This window comes from Miniopterus schreibersii (genome assembly GCF_964146895.1).
Source record: "Miniopterus schreibersii genome assembly, chromosome: 9".
Classification (NCBI taxonomy): Eukaryota; Metazoa; Chordata; class Mammalia; order Chiroptera; family Miniopteridae; genus Miniopterus; species Miniopterus schreibersii.
In genome coordinates, this window is record NC_138118.1 from 81,675,044 (window position 1) to 81,691,889 (window position 16,846).

Consider the following 16,846-nt stretch of genomic DNA (forward strand, 5'->3'; position numbering starts at 1 on the left):
CGGTTGGCACGGTGACAGCTCAGCTTGTCCTGGGGACATTCCGATGCCTCCCACAGGACACAGGAATAAATCCATCAGAACAAAACAGGCCGTAGTCCTGAGAATGTCCCTGTGAGCTGAGCAGCGTTTCTCAAACGTATGAGGTAGCCATTCTTATTAGGTCCACTTTGCAAATGAGGAGATAGTAGCTTTGAGAAGTTCAAGTTAACTTCCTCTAAGTCCCATAGCGAATCATTGTCAGAGGTAAGATTTGAACCCAGAACCTTTTGAGGGAAGTGGGCGGAAGGGAATGGAGAGCAGCCTGCAAGGCTCAGCCAATCGGTGAAGAGCTCTGGCGGGGGCCCGCCTCCCCGAGGAAGGGGATGGGGCGGGGCCTTCACAGAGCAGAGGGGCTGAGACCCAGCCTGACTGCAGACTGTGCACCACGGCTGAACCGCCAGTGACAAGGCCCTGTGGCCACCATGCTCTCCCAGCGCAGGGCTCCCAGCCACATTCTGTCCCCATTTGCAGCACCGTTGCTCCCTGGGCCTCTCTACCGAGGGAAACTTGGAAGATGGAGGTGAGTGGACAAGGTCGTCTTCATGATGTCCTTCAGCGTCCACTCTGAGTTCCTGTCGCCCTCACCTGACACCTCTGCTGGCCTCAGCGGCTCCCTTGCTGCCGTCTTTTACCCCCGAGGCCTCAGGTCCTGGCCACCTTGATAAGTCAACCCACTCAGCGTTCACCCCTCCCAGGCCTCTTTCTATACAGAGACCTCCGTTTTCTCTCTTCCTCTTGCTCCCTAATAACCGTTCCCCTTATCCAGCTAATTTTACCGTGTATGTCCCTTTAGTGAGTAAGCAGAATATCAGGTTCTTAGTGTATAAAGATGGTGCTGAAGTGCTCTGGGGATACTGTCACTGTATCAGTCCTTGTATTATAAATAGATGCCTGCTCTGTCAGGGCCCCAGTCACATGACTATTCTAGAAACATTGTAGCAAGTAGATCAAGTTCATTGAAATAACTGCATTAATTACCTTCTCTTCTGAGACTTGGGAATTTTTCTCCCCCAATAACTCTCTTCAGAGAAAGTCCTATGGCCTGGCCCTGTGCCCTGCCCTACCTGTCCAGGAGGCTATGGCCTGGCCCTGTGCCCTGCCCTACCTGTCCAGGAGGCTATGGCCTGGCCCTGTGCCCTGCCCTACCTGTCCAGGAGGCTATGGCCTGGCCCTGTGCCCTGCCCTACCTGTCCAGGAGGCTATGGCCTGGCCCTGTGCCCTGCCCTACCTGTCCAGGAGGCTATGGCCTGGCCCTGTGCCCTGCCCTACCTGTCCAGGAGGCTGGTTCGGGTCTCCGTGCTCTTCCAGCGGGCCTGGGGGCGTCCGCCGCTGCTTCACTTCGGCTGTGGTCTGTTGCTGACGGCAGCCTGCCCACCGCATCCCCAACTGTGTCAATGTGTTTCCAGTTCCCTCTTAACCACATTTCAATCTCTGCAGAAACGATTCTGTTTTTAAGCATTACATAGGCTTTCATTCACCATTTATGTTGACTTATGTAGTCTCCCAATTTCAAGGAAATTTCAAATTTAAATTTATACTTTCAGGAAGACCTGGGCAAGTTCTGAAACTTTGAGTCTTTTGAAGTAGGATGTGGAAGGAGGTGAGCTGTTTCTAGTGTCCTTTAAGCTCAGCATTGAAAATTTTGAATTGAGAAGAATTTAGGAAATACTGTATAAATCTAGATGTTGCTTTGAGATAGGAAGAAAAGGGCTATTGATTTATAGGAAACATTTTGTAAAAATTTCTGCTAGAAGACTCCGTTATAAGGTTTGAACATGACATCTAAATTTTGTGGTTTGTTTCCAATCTATGAATTTTTTATTTTTTATTTTTTTAATATATTTTTCTTGATTTCAGAGAGAGGAAGGGAGAGGGAGAGAGAGAGAAACATCAATGATGAGAGTCATGGATCGGCTGCCTCCTGCATGCCCCCTGCTCGGGATCGAGCCCACAACCCGGGCATGTGCCCTGACTGGGGATCGAACTGGGACCTCCTGGTTCAAGCATCAACACTCAACCGTTGAGCCATGCTGGCCAGCTAATTTTATTTTTAAATTATATGCAAATTAAGTTACATTCAATATTATTCCAATCTATGTATTGTTTTTAAAAGTTATTGACAATTCCAGCTGTTCCTGCCTCTGCAGAGCAATTTCCTCAAATTGAAGCTAATTAAGTAAAATAAAACCCTAAAAACTTTAATTACTCAAGGAAGATTGTCTACTTGATATTACTGTCAATAGAACTCAAATTATGTGAAAATCTTGATTATAACTACATAATTAGTGTCTTTATTGAACTGAAAGCAAGAAAAAGAAATGTGTGGGATAAATTTAAAAGACATTGTAAATTATGCATATCTTTACGTTATGACTCTTCCCAACATCGTCAAACCATCAATGGGCCACACAGATCTGCATGATAATAGTTCAGTTCCGTTGTGTTTGGTATTTTGCCAGCTTTCAAATTTTACGCTTATCTATTTTGTCAGTAAGAAAGTTTATTTGGCCCTGGCCAGACGGCTCAGTTGGCTAGAGCGTCGCCCTGATACACCAATGTTGCAGGTTCGATTCCCGGTCAGGGCACATACAAGAGTCAAGCAAAGACCTGGCCGGCGTGGCTCAGAGGTTGAGCATCGACCTGGGATCCAGGAGATTACGGTTCGATTCCCGGTCAGGGCACATGCCCAGGTTGCAGACTTAATCCCCAGTGGAAGGCATGCAGGGCACATGACTCTCATCACTGATGTTTCTATCTCTCTCCCTCTCCCTTCCTCTCTCTGAAATCAATAAAAACATGTTTAAAAAAAAAGAAGTGAACCAATGAATATATAACTAAGTGGAACAACAAATCGATGTCTCTCTCTCTCTCCTTTCCTCTCTAAAATCAATAAAAATTTTTAAAACAGAAAGTTTATTTGTCAGTGTAGGAGACATGAACATATTTAATTTAACAGCTTGTTAGCTTGATTTATAACTTTTGCACATTTAGACTTAGTCTGTGGGCCTTCCTTGCACTCTTGCCCCAGGTTCCACAGGTGCTTGGGGAAGCCTGCCGTGGGCCACACCCTGAGAGACTTTGGTTAATCTCCCCAAGAACTTTGGACCACAAGCCCCTGTGTCCCACCTGCCCAAACCTAGCCCTGGGCTAGATACCACGTCCCATATGCTAATGCTGGTACATCCGATAGAAGGACCCCAAGTTTCCCCAGCAGGAGCAGCTCGCCCCACTCCCCTCATTGTAAGAGGCCTTCATTCAAACCCTCATCAGAACTGAGCCCTTTTAGCACCTAATCTCTTACCAGGGTAGCCCACTTGTGGGGTGAGCGAGTCAAGCGGAGACCAGGCATAGCCACCCAGTCCCTCTTTATGCCCAGACCTGAGGGTCGGTGTTTTTCTTGGGTGACTTCTGCAGCCTGGGGTGGGTGGGGTCTTGGTGCAGAGACAATGGGTGGTCTCCCAGGTTCCCTTCCTCCCACCCATCCGCAGCGCAGTCCCTGCAGCTACAGGGAAGGTGTGAGGAGCTGGACAGGTGTGACTTGGCCCCTCAGCAGTGACCTGTCCGCTGCCTGGCACGTCGAGGTATGTGGGCATGGTTATTAGGAGATCTATTCTCGATTGTAGAAGAGGCACCTGTTCCGAGATGGATCACACCCTGTAGCTGGACGACCGTAGGAACTCAGAGGATGGTCCTGTCCCTGTCCAGTTCACAGGAAAAACATTACCTGGTTTCTGGAAAACCTGCTTTCTCTCTGTGTGTGTGTGTGTGTGTGTGTGTGTGCGCGCTTAGCAAACCCCCCGTATTTCTCCACCTTCCTCGGTCGGGGGCCTCTGGTTACACAACACACTGGTCACACTGGTCAGAGGAAGATCCCTGGAGCACTGTCACCTGACACTGCCCTGTGGCCATACATGTGTCAAGAACCGGCCACTTCCCTGACACATAACATTCCCAGGCGGGGTTGCTGACATTTACTAACAGTGCTCAGCTGGTGGGACAGTGAAGAGAAAGGGTTAGTAATTCCAGTGACTAATGGAAATGACTAAAAGGCTAGCAGCAGGGTTACTGCCCGTGAAAGTAAACCTGAGGCACAGCTGGGAAGCAGAGCATCTCTGATCGTTTCATCCCGGGGCCGGATTCCTGGGCTTCTGTCTTCTAGAGTCTTTCTTCTCTCTTTCTCTCTCCGATTGTCCCTCGCTGCTGCGAAGTTCTCTGCTTATTGGCATTTTATTATTATTTTCATCAAGTAGGGGAATGTTCGGTGTGTTTGCTAGTATTTGTTTGCCTGGTTTTATGAGTCCATTCAAATATACCCGGATGTGATATTTTCTCAGACAATGGTCTACGTACATTTTCTTTATGGATTCACACTCAGGTTCACTGCTTGTTAACATTAGTATGCCTGTTGGTATAATTCACTAGTTGCATGTGATATTTTTCTTTTGTTACTGTAGAAACAATGACCAAAATTATAATTAAAGCAGTGAATCGAATGGGGCATGAAATATATAACATAATAATCTTATACTTAGCTGTAACTAATTACAATTCAACATAATAAACTCTTAAAATTGCCCAATATTATTATTACTTATTGGGGCCGAAAGGAAGCATTCTGGCTGTCTGCCTGAGCAGTTCAGTATGAATGATAAAATGATGCCAAGTTCTATAGGAATATACGTGTATGCACGTGCACACACATGCACACACATGCACACACACATTTTCCTCCCTGCATGAGGCAAATGCTCAACCTTATCAATTAAAACTTGTTAGTGAAACTGCTCATTTGGGCAGTGAAGTCACGTAATGCCCTGAGGTTTAATAAGCAGTTTCTGGAAAGCTGGATGGCTCTTGTATGGAACCATCACTACAAGGTTGTTATTATTTGATTAGCTCGCTGCAGAGGAGCCTTCTCCTGAGATTTTGCCGCTGAGGTTTCTCCCCTTAGCTGCAGGAGGAACCCAGCAGTGCCCCCTGGAGGCCGGCCGGGGGATGCTGCCCTGGTGCCCTCCGGGGAAGCATCTCCAGGGGTTCTGACCTAAAGGAGAGCGGCAATTGGGGCGGCATTCTTGGTCTTTGCCAAATGTGTTATTTTGGAACCTGCTTTCTTTTTCGTTCAAATATTTCCTTTTCCTCCATTAATTTTGAAGGCCTCTTGCCGGCCATAGCTACACTGTAATATCCTTCCAGGTAACCATGGCTCCTGACCCAAAGCACTGTGAAAAGTCTCAGGCGGCTTAAGGATCCAGCAGGTGTTCAGTGCGGCTGAGGAGGAGCCCGCCGATCGGCTGGAGCACAAATCTGACATTAGAGTCAAAAGCACATTTCAGCAAAGCGCAGCCTCCCCGCAAAAGCCATCCCGGCGTCTCTGTGATTCCTGGGAACAGCTTACGCCCTGCTGTGTTTAGACGGATGGGACTGTGCACCCGTTACCCCTGGCTGCACATCGATTCCTAGGCGGGGACAAGCCACCCTCTGCCGCCTTTTCTGGGGGCGCAGCGCGGGGTGGTGAGTGAGGCCATCAACCCCGGCAGGGGTGAAAATGCCTTGGCGGGCACCCCCCACCCTGCCGCTGGGCCCCCTTTCCGGTAACAAATACCGTCCATTTGGTTTACAGGGCTGATAGGGAAGGCTTAAAGAATTTGGCTCATTAAGCCAGAGCTAAGCAACGCCCCCCAAAAAGTTCTTTTTTTAAAAATATTTTTTTATTGATGTCAGAGAGAGGAAGGGAGAGGGAGAGATAGAAACATCAATGATGAGAGAGTCATTGATTGGCTGCCTCCTGCACGCCCCCAACTGGGGATTGAGCCCACAACCCGGGTGTGTGCCCCGACCGGAAATCAAACCGTGACCTCCTGGGTCATAGGTCAATGCTCAACCGCTGAGCCACGCAGGCCGGGCCCCCCGCCCCAAAAAAATTCTTAAGCAATGTGGACTGGAAACAATTTATAAGTTCTGCCAAGGGCAGGTTGGGAAGGCAGTGGGGTGGTGGGATTTTCCCCATTATGATGATCCATTCACCTTCTGCGCAGGCATTTCGTGGCTTAAGGGATCAGCGATTATTCCGTGGCCAATGGTCCTGACGAACCCCGTCCTAGACACACTGCACGAGCCCTGCATGGTAAAGGGGGCCCATAATAAAAATAGCATCTAGTACACACAATTTGGGGTGAGAAACAAATGACACTGTGACTGACAAGTAATATTAGAAGCTTTGAACTGCTGTACCAATGTTATTTTAGCGTGTCCTTTGTCTCATGCCTCCGGCCTAGACATTAGTATTTAGCCAGCAGGAGTTTCATGTATCAGCCCGATACAGTTAGCAGGTCCCGGGGAGCCTGAGGCTGTCAGTCCTGAAGGTGCCACCTTAGCCAGACGGCAGAGATGCGTTGAATTTCTGTTCAGTGGGCGAATTTGTGAGTCATCCTGCGATTCCACCCATTTGCGCGGGCAGAAGGATATTTAACGTGAACCTGGCATCGGCAATTAAAGCCATCTCTCTGGAACACTTTAAAAAACGCAAACAAGTCTGAGATTATGAAGTGGCAACGAGCTGGAGGGAGGGATGTCACTCCGTTCCCGGTGAACTCTGTCCTCTGGGCCGCACTGATCCCCAGTGACAGCAGGTGAATATACCAGTCCTTGGAGGCTGAGTCTCCACGCGGGAGCCTGCCGCACGTGGCCCCGTTCGCTGACCCGTGAAAACACTGGTGCAGGAGGCAGCCGGCAGAATCACCTCCCCCCGTGGGACACAGAAAGGATTTCCTCACAAAGAAGATGCTTAAATTGCTGAACAACAGCTGCGTTAGTGACCACTGCTGTGTAACGAGCCACTCCAGCCCATAAGGCTTAGGGATGCTTGGGGGCTAGGAGTCCGAGCTCAGCTTCGATGGGCGCCTCTGGCCCGGGGCTCTCAGCAGGCTGCAATCAAGCTACTGACTGCGGTTGTGGTCTCATCCAATAGCTCTCCGGGGGCCGTGCCGGGTCCCTCCAGAGCTCACTCACGTGGTCCCACAGGCCTCAACACCTTGCCAATTGGGCTTTGCCACCGGGTGGCCTCATGACATAGCAGCTGTCTGTCCACAGGGGCAAGGATGAGAGAGGGGGGGAGAGAGAGAGAACCCCAAACCGAAGCCAGTCTTTTCATAATTTAATTCAAAAGGAATATGTTATCACTTCCTCCGTGCCCTGTTCATTTCAAGCGAGCCAGCAGCCCGGCCAGCGTGGCTCAGTGGCTGAGCGTCGACCTATGAACCAGGAGGTCATGGTTCAATTCCCAGTGAGGGCACATGCCCAGGTTGCGGGCTCGATCCCCAGTCGGGGGCGTGAAGGAAGCAGCTGATCGATGTTGAGCTCTCATTGATGTTTCTCTCTCTCTCTCCCTCTCCCTTCCTCTCTCTAAAAAAAAAAGAAAGAAAGAAAGATGTCAAACAGAACAGTGCACACACAGAAATATTAACTGGAAACCTTGAATTCATCTCAAGATTTCCGTGAAATCAGACCCACCTGGCTCTGTAGAGCTGCTTTCAAAAGGCTAAATGCTTGGCAAGAAGTGTAGGTGTTCAGGGAAATTTTAGATTTGCATAGATCAGAGCAAATGGGTTGTGTCCAGAAAGTGCCCTTGTTGTGATATTATTGTGGGAATGAATACAAAGCAGGAGGCCAGGCTAGGCGGCATCCAGTAGCCCTACCGAGCTGTTTGGCTCAGGAATAGCCGCTTAACCACTCTGTGCCTCATCCAAAGCAGGGGGGATCGAGATACTTCTTACCTCACTACGCTGAGGATTAAGTGAGATGGTGCATGTGAATAAAACGCTGGAACAGGGCCTGGCACCTACCAAGCACTTAATAAATATGTATAACGATTGCTTCTCTACCCAGGTGCGCTTGCTCTTCTCCGCGGATCGGTCCCATTCAGGTCCCCGGCCGCCTTGCAAAGCGTGCTCCTTAGGAGGGCGCTGCGTGGGCCCGTGGAAACTCCTCACCGCTGCAGGTGATTAAAATACAGCAGCCACGGGAGCCTGTGATCGCGGCGGTGGGTGGCCAGCCTGGCCCCAAAGGACCAGGATTAGATTTGGGGAGGGGGCGGGTCTGTGCTCAATCTGGGCCATTGACCAAGATGAGGAAGACACGTCCCTGTCACCTGAGCCGTCCAGCAGGGGAATTGGAGGTTTTCAAGGGCAGCCTGTGAACGAACCGCTGTAATCTGATCACGAGAACAGTGGGGTATTTGCTTCTCTGTTGTATAATTCCGGGCCTGTTGAACAGGTTTTTAAAAACTGAGACGTATACAAGCTCGTGATGAAATTAAGAGGAGCCGGCTGGAGCACAGAGGAAGCCGGTGACCGAAGGTCACTCCACCGCCTCAAACGCACGTGTAGCTTTTGCCTTACGCTTAAGCACTGGACACGGTGCCCAGGGCCTTACACCTTTGTATCTCGCTGCTCGTGAATCACTCCTTCCTTCGGGGAATGTCTTACCCGATGGGAACAAAACGTCCCTTTGGGGAGATGATACCATATGTCTAGATATTAGCAATTGTCTCGGCAGTGGTTTGTAGATCTGCAGCCGCCCTGACTACTCTGGGTTCAACGGCGCCTCCACGTTCTGGGTGAATTGTCTCTGCCTTAACCCAGAGCAACTCCTTTTATCTCATTAGATGACCTTGAAAGTCCAGCCATGTCCTTGCGGTCTCTGGGAGTTCCTTTTTAAAGCTCTCTGTTGGGGAAGGTGACCTTCCGATACGGCTCCGCGTGGCTTGACGTGAGACACAACAGCTGGGCTTCGCGAGATAAGCAACTTCTGCCAGCAGTGACCCTGATTCATCATTAAGTTTTTCACAAGGAGGTAAAAATCATCATTACGTTAAAAATAGGTCAACCAAATCTGCAGACCACCCGTTCCGGTGCATCGTATTACTGTGCCTTCGAAAAGGTAGAGAGACAGACCAGCGGCTTATAGAGGGGATTTACGGAGCTGCTCGTAGACTGGAGATTTTCTGATGAGCTACAAAACGGGCTTGACTCACGGGGGCAAGTCTCTCTTGTGAAACTGGAGGCGTTGTTTGGGAAGAAAAAGAAAGTGCCCAGGTACTTTATGCACAATAGCTATGACATTCGATCAGCATGCAATTAAAATCCTTTTGTCTGAGTCCCTGGCTCTAAATTCTCGAACAGCGAGAGGCCAGAGTGAACTGTGTGGTCCGTTTCAGAAAGAAGAGATGAGCTGGACAGCGGGACAGCTCTGGCCCAGGAAGTGGTCCAGTGCTGCCCTCTGTCGGGCTCTGCGAACACACACTGGGTGCACTTGGTTTGTCTGCCGAGAAAGTCTTCCCGGGGAAATGTCTCCAAGCCCCTCCCTGGGAGTAACCTGGCTGCTGATTCAGCGCAGAGACTTCTTTCAACAGAAGGGCAAGAGAAACACAATACGCTAAGCAATAGAGCAGAAAGCAAAATATGTTAAAACTCCTTCGGTAGGTGCTGAATGTCGGTCTCCCCTCCCCCGCCCCAAATCCATTACGTTGAGGCCCCGGGGCCCAGTGTGATGGTATTGAGCGTGGGGTCTTCGGGAGGCAATTGGGTCGTGAGGGGGCAGCCCTGCGACACCAAGGGACACGTGTATTTTCTAGAGGAGAGACCAGCATCCTGGATGAGCTCCCCTGGGAACCGAGGTTCGAAGAAACAGATCCCAGGATCGGTGCATCCGGGGGATCTCGGAGACCACCGAGCCTCGCACCTTTATTCCGTAGATGAAAAATACTACACACCACAGAGGCTCGTGGTTTACCCAGACCCCGGGTTCCAGAGTCCCAGCCCAGGGGCTTTACCTCCGTACCACCCCCTGCTGAAGGGTGCGAGCAGCCGTCCTAATCGCCTGGAGGACTTGCTGTAACTTCTCTCCCGGGATCTGGAGCCTGCGGCCTCACGGGAATAGTAAGTATTCTTTTGCAATTGGGGGGGGAGGGTGGGCAGCATGCAAGGAGGAGCCGCTGGGCTCTGGAGGAAGCAGACGCATGGTCACCGGCTGCGGGGTTTTGCTGACGCCTGAGCCTGCTGTTGCCTCTAGGTACATCCGGGAAAGGGCAGAGCCTCCTCTCACCCTCCTCACCCCCGCTCCTATTTACCTGCAGACAGAATACGTGTCAGTTTCTAATAAACAACAGCATTTTTACATGCGTTAGTCCATTTATCAGATGTCATTGCATTTATATTTCCAATAACGTCACGTTCTCTAAAGAAACCTATTTCTGAGATGTATGAAATGAATCACTGCTGTACATGCTTATTAAAGTCTCAGAGACTTTTTCTCTGTGGGATCTTCAGATCAACCTGTTTCTTGAAATGTTAGGTTACATTATCCAGACCTATTCCCATATTTCCGTCATGTGTTTAGGGATCTAGAAAGAAACGCATGTACCATTTGAAGAAATTCTGACTCTTCATAAAAAAGCAAGAATTGGTTGCAAGGTCAACAGTCATCAGTCTCTGCCTTCCACGTACAGTTTTTAATTAATTTTATCAAAAGAGCCACACTTGTGGTTGTTTTTATGGTCATTTTTGCAGACCTCCTATCTCAAACACTCCTAAGATCATAAATCTTGGAATGGCTTCTGGGTTCTCTCGCCCTCTGCTGGCTAAACTGAGACCTTCCTAAGAAACATGTCAATCAGATGCCTTATGGTCACCAATGAACATGCTCTGTCCTGCTGATTTGGGGGGACATTTGGCAAAAACCTCCTTAACAATTGAAGGGGTTCAGAGCAGGCCTCCCCAAAACGTGCCACGGAAGGCGTGCAAATTATTCTGAGCTGAAGGCACTTGGGACCCTGCAGACTCCTGAGAAACTTTTACCTCTCCCTTAAAAAGAATTTAAATTAGGGACTTTACCCATAAGAGTTATCACCAGAAATAACCTCTTTATAACCTCTCTCTAGGGCAGGGCAGGCATCTAATTACTGAACAATGTGCTCTTCTTACCATTCTGAGAGTGACCCTCCCCTCTGAAGCCCCAGGGTGTCTGGCCTCATCCTTGGCTCAGCATGTCCTTTGCAGCTCCTCTTCACTGTGTCTCTGAACCTCTCCTGTGTGGGGGGTCTCTGACTCTCATGTGTGGGGGCTGCCATCTGTGCAGCCGCGATTAAATTTGGGTATTTTCCCTTGTTAACCTGTCTCAGATGGATTTGACCATTAGACCAACAGGGAGAGCCTAGAAGGGCGGAGGAAAGTTTTTTCATCCCCCGCACTAAACACCTAGCTTTACACCCCCGCTGCTCATCAAGATTTCCGCGACCTGGTAACACCAGCTCATGGGGTCTACCCATCCTCCAGCGCCTCCTGTGTTTACCCCACAGCCTGTTATTAACGCCTTATACATACTGTACTATTCTGAAGTTGTCTCCATTGCGTAATTTAGTAGATAGATCGGCGTGTGATCGCGAGGTGTTTTTGTAAGTGTGTTCTGTTTGGGTTATTAACTGCTTGGTGTTTGCCTTGTCTTCTTGGTGTGACTGCCAGTTCTATAGGCCTCCAGCCCCATCAACTGGATTCAGAAGAGGCCTCGGGCATGGACACGAAGCCCTGGCACCTCCCCTAGAGGCAATGAGGGGGCCTCATCTTGCTGTGAGCCTGGCACCCCCAGGCACCCTCCAGGCCACCTGCTGTGGCCAATATGGAGCACACACCCTGCATAAGGTCAGCCCCACCCTGGTGGGCCCAGTGGGGGAGAGTGACCCACCTCACCCTCTTCGCACTGCATCCCCAATCTCCTGCTGGTGGTGACCTCCAAGCGGAGGTCATCTAGGTTCCCCTGCTGCTGAGACCCCATGGCTCTCTCCTCTCTTCCATGTGATTCTCCGAGGTCTGGGGTCCGCTCTGAGTGACTGCTGCTCTCGGATTCCCACTTTTCCTCTGACATCTAAATTGAAATCTGTATGATCCTCTCTCCTAGTTATTTTGAAGGTACAAGCTTCTCCCTTTCTCTCTCCCTCCTGCTCCTTATTAATTTCTACTTTTTCCCAGAGGCAGGGTGTGTGTAGGTTTGAACTGGGGCAGCTGACATGACCATCTTATGGGGGAAATTGCAGAAGTTCTCTTCTGGGCTTTTGTTTTGTGTTGCTTTCTTGGTGAGGTAGAAACAAGATAATTGGCTGACTGGGAGGAGAGAGAGGGTGTGAGTGGGTCTCCACAGGGGGGCTGGAGGCTGAGGGACAAGCAGTGAGACCGCCTAGCGGCAGGACACCACCATTGTGGTTTGTGGGGATAAATTTACAGTAAGACCAGTCTGCATGATCAGGGGCTTGTCTTCAGTCCTGTTCAGCTGCATCCTGTTGTGGTTTCAGCAAATGACTGCACAGAAGCGTGCGAGCAGATAGGAGCACCCTGCGCAGCCCACAGGGGGGTGACCAAGCGGGAGGCAGGCATATTCTCGGACCAGGCAGCACAGCGCACAGAGGCCCACTTTCCCCTACGTGATGTATATGTTTATCGCGATCACATTAAAAGTGGCCATTTCTTACTTATTTTTCTGGAGTCAGCAAAGTTGTTTCTAAAGTACATAAGAAAAGCGAACAAGCGAAGAGCAGGCAAAGAAGAAAACTTTTTAAAAATTAAAATGGCCCTTACACATTGGAGAAGGCACTCAGTATTACTCATATTAAGAGAAGAGGGGATTAAGAAGTATTTTAAAATATTATTGCTCACCTATCTGATTGGCAAAGCTCAAGAAATTTGGGAATATCCTCCGTTGGGGGGGCTGTGGACCAGCAGGTGTTGTCTTAAGTGTTGAGAGAGCAGAGCCGGCAGCCTCCAGGGGGCGCACTTCGGCATTAACTGGTAAAGTGACGCTTGCAGGCACCTGTGGACCCAGCGATGCCACGTTTAAGAATCTCTAGAAATTCAAAACACTGCACAGTGTGTATTGGGATATTATTTGTAAGAGCAAAAGATCATAAACGATCCAAATATTCAACAACTCACACCGAAAATCAAACCAAATAAAAGAAGTTGTGTCCATTCGTTTCATTACGACCAGGAGAATTAATATGAACACACAGAGCCAGGCCTGGGGAGGAAAAGCCTGGAAAGGAGTATGACTAAGAAGGAGAACCCAGGGCCTGCTTTTTTTTTTTTTTTTTTTTTTTTAATATATCTTTATTGATTTCACAGAGAGGAAGGGAGAGAGAGAGAGTTGAAACATCAATGATGAGAGAGTCATTGATTGGCTGCCTCCTGCACGCCCCGACTGGGGATGGAGCCCGCAACCTGGGCATGTGCCCTGACCGGAAATCAAACCTCGATCTCCTGGATCCTAGGTCAATGTTCAACCGCCGAGTCAATGATAAGGGGACCTGCTCTTATCACAAATGCTGACGTTGGAACCTTTAGCACCTGGTGAGCAGGTGGCAAGTCCCATAAAGTGCTAGCCGAGGACAATCTGGAGAGGAGGGCATGGCTCAGCCGAGCGCCCGCCCTGAAGCCAAGGGGGCAGAGTGGGTGCCTGTCTCCTAAAGAGCGGCCCCTCTCTGCGGGGAGGCACCCTCCTCAGTGGTCCTTCAGGAGGGTGGTGCATGGAGCAGCGAGGCAGGAAGTGTTGCCGGAGAAACCAGTGGGTCCTGTTTCCCTGACACTAGTGGGAGTGCGGTGGCTCTTGTGATAATTTTTTTTTTTTAAGAGGGGAAATTTTTTTTTTAATCGTCACCTGAGAATATTTTTTTTCCATTGATTTTTAGAGCGCTTGGAAGGGAGGGAGGAGAGAGAGAAACTTCGACGTGAGAGAGACACATCAATTGGTTGCCTCCCGCAGGCGCCTCAACCGGGGCGGGGAACCTGCAACCGAGGTACGTGCCCTTGACCGGAATCGAACCCCGGAACCCTTTGGTCCCTGCTCTAACCACTGAGCCAAACCGGCCAAGGCTCTTGCGATAAATTTAGAAAATGAATTTTCTGAGTCTCGCACGGGAGAGTGAATGGTTTTTGTCGCCGTGGAGTTTATATTCCTCAGGATGCAAAATCTCCTTGTCTTTAACCCCAGTCCTGCAGAAGGCGCAGCTGGGGCTTTAGTAGAGCTCAAAGCAGGGCCAGTGTCCAGAGTGTCCGTTCCATGGTGGAGCTGGGTGCCACGTGGCACCGGCTGATCAAAGCCCATCGGTCACCCCAGGCCGCAGCGCCCTGGGTCAGGGCCAGTGTGGAGGAATGGGGCAGGGCCCCGCCGCGCTTGCAGCACCTGGGGGCGAGGGGAGTCATCAGATTGGAACCCAGAGGAAGGAAGTGGCGGAGAGGGTGGGTGCCGCTCAGACCTGCCAGCCAGGCCGCCTGCTGCCACTTGCAAGGGCTGTGGTCAGGGTTGCAACAGGAGCAGTGAGGACAGAGGAGGCACCTCTGACCACGGGCATTTCACAGCGGGGGAGACAGGGAGTGGGGGTGCCAGGGGAGTGTGCAGGCAGCTTCAGGTCTCGTTGCCAATACAGGCTCCCCAGGAAGCGAAGACGCTGAGGTGTGTTTCCCGAGAGGCTTCTTCCGTGGGGGGCCACCAGCTCCGTAACTCAACACGGGGCCGAGCCCTGCAGCCTGAAAACCAGAGTGAGGCCTCCGCCCCGCAGTCCTGCAGCGCTGAGCGGGGGTCGGTCGGGTCCCCACGCGGGCGTGCTCCCTGGGGAGGACTCCTAGCAGGGAATGGATGGCAGGGCATCTTCGGCACGCGGTCCCTCCCTCGACGGCACAGGTGGGAGCAGGGAATGAATGAGCTGCGTGAGCCCCGCAGGGCGTCCGGACGACATACCTGTGTGTTCTTTGCCTCACCTTTGCCCAGTTAGTTCCCTGGCCCGACCGGCAGGCAGTCCTTTCACTCGCCCCCCCCCCTTGCTCTCATTTAACTCTGAAAGAGGCCCCTGGGCAGTGTCCCCCATGTTCCCCGGAGGAAAGCAGCACCTGTTCCTGCTCTGGGCCCGGATTTGCAGGCGGGGAGTCCCAGGTGCTGGGAAGAGCTGCGGCTCAGGCACCAAGGTCACCGGCTAGAGGAGGGACATAATCAGGTGGATCAGTGGGCGAGAGGTGGGAGGGTAGATGGGCTGAGACAGGGAGGGTGACTGCACGTGGGCCAGGAGATGGGGGGCACCCGAGGCCCTGGAACGCTGGGCTGTGGCTGCGAGGCCGCCCCAAGGACTTCAGTCCCCCACCCCCACCCCCCCACCCCCCCCACCCCCCGGGGCAGGATGACTCAGCACTTCCCATTAGTGTGACTAAGGCCAACCCCGGCCCGGCTGCCTCGGTAAAAACGGGCTGGTCTCCTCCTGGCCTCTGGTTCATTCTAGGTCTACATAGTAAAAGGGACGTGTAGTTCATCCCAGTATTTAATGCTCTTTTATTTCTTCTTTTACACTTGGGCCGGCAGCCTGGACTGGGCAGGTTTGGGCCGATGCCAGCTGCTTTATCTGATCTTAATACTAAGCAGCCTTTATGGCCCATTGCTAGGTGCCCACATTGCACAAAGAGCTTCTGGCGGGTGACCCTCTGAATGCTCAGAGGCGGGTCACAAGGTGGGTGTTATCTCCATCTGCAGATAAGAAAACGGAGACTTCGAGATGTTAGTGAAATGGCTCTGGGACCCAGACTCTGACGCGGGGCTCTTTAAGCGCCCATGCCCTTGACCTGTGCCCTCTGCTGCCCAGCAGAGATTAGAAATGATTCATTGAGCTTAAACAAAAATGAGAAGGTGATCGCACGCAGGGAAAATTTAAAGCAGACAGTGGGCCAAGAATGTGACAAGGAGGGAAGGCTGGGGGTGTCGGTGTTAAGCATGAAGACAGGAAGACATGTGAGAAACGTTTAGGAAATAAAATGGGCAGGACTTGGGGACTTAAGAGAACATAAGAGGAAGGATTACAGAGGACTCCTGGGGTGTCCGGCTTGGGTGGCTGGGTAAATGGGGGTGACTACCCGTGGGGTAGTTTATTGCGAAGCTTAACCTTCAGGCTCCTTCCTTGCATGGGCCCCTCCAAGGCCCTGGGATGGGCCCCAGCAATTTCTTATCCTTAAATCCAGAATCTTTTTCTTAAAGGACCCGTACCCGCTTTAAGCCTCAGACACACAAAGCCTGGATCCACCTCACCCACCCCCTGGCATCGATTCCCCCTCTTCCCACAAGATAAATCTTCCTAAAACGCGGACATCATGCCAGTCCTCCCCTCCCAAAGCTCCTGTCACCAGGTCAGCAGCCTTTTACCGACTTGGCCATTTCACCCTGGGATTGCCTCATAGGCTGTTGAAAATCATCTGCCAACAAAGGTTTGTGGTTTCAGGGAGCTAACCTTTGCCTGTCTGCCAAAGAGCAGCGGAGTCGTTCAAACAAGCTCCAAGTCTTTGGCCCTCCCAGGCCCATTAGCAGAGCCGCCTTAGGGGTGACTGTGTCAAACTTTCCCATTTCCTACCAGTCGGTCCTCTTGATTTTCTGCCTTAAACCCCTGGCCCACCTCAGACGTGGCCACGCCGTGGCGACAGGTGTCTGGGATGCCTCGCACCTGCAGAGCCTCTGGCATAAGCCGATGTCACTCTTCACTGCGGCCACGGGGCACATCCAGCACGCGACCACGCTTTCACATTCTGTGTGGATCCTGAGGAGTCAAAGGCACTCTCTGCCCTCTAGAACTTTCACTCTGGGCTCCACACCTGCGGACAGGAGTTATTCAATAGCTCCGGTACCTGGGATCAAACACGCTGTCGCCTGTGGTCCCAGAGCTGCCCTGGGCCATCCTCTCCCCCGAAAGAGGGGCCGTCTCCATTGTCGTTGGCTGCACCTCCCCCCATAAACT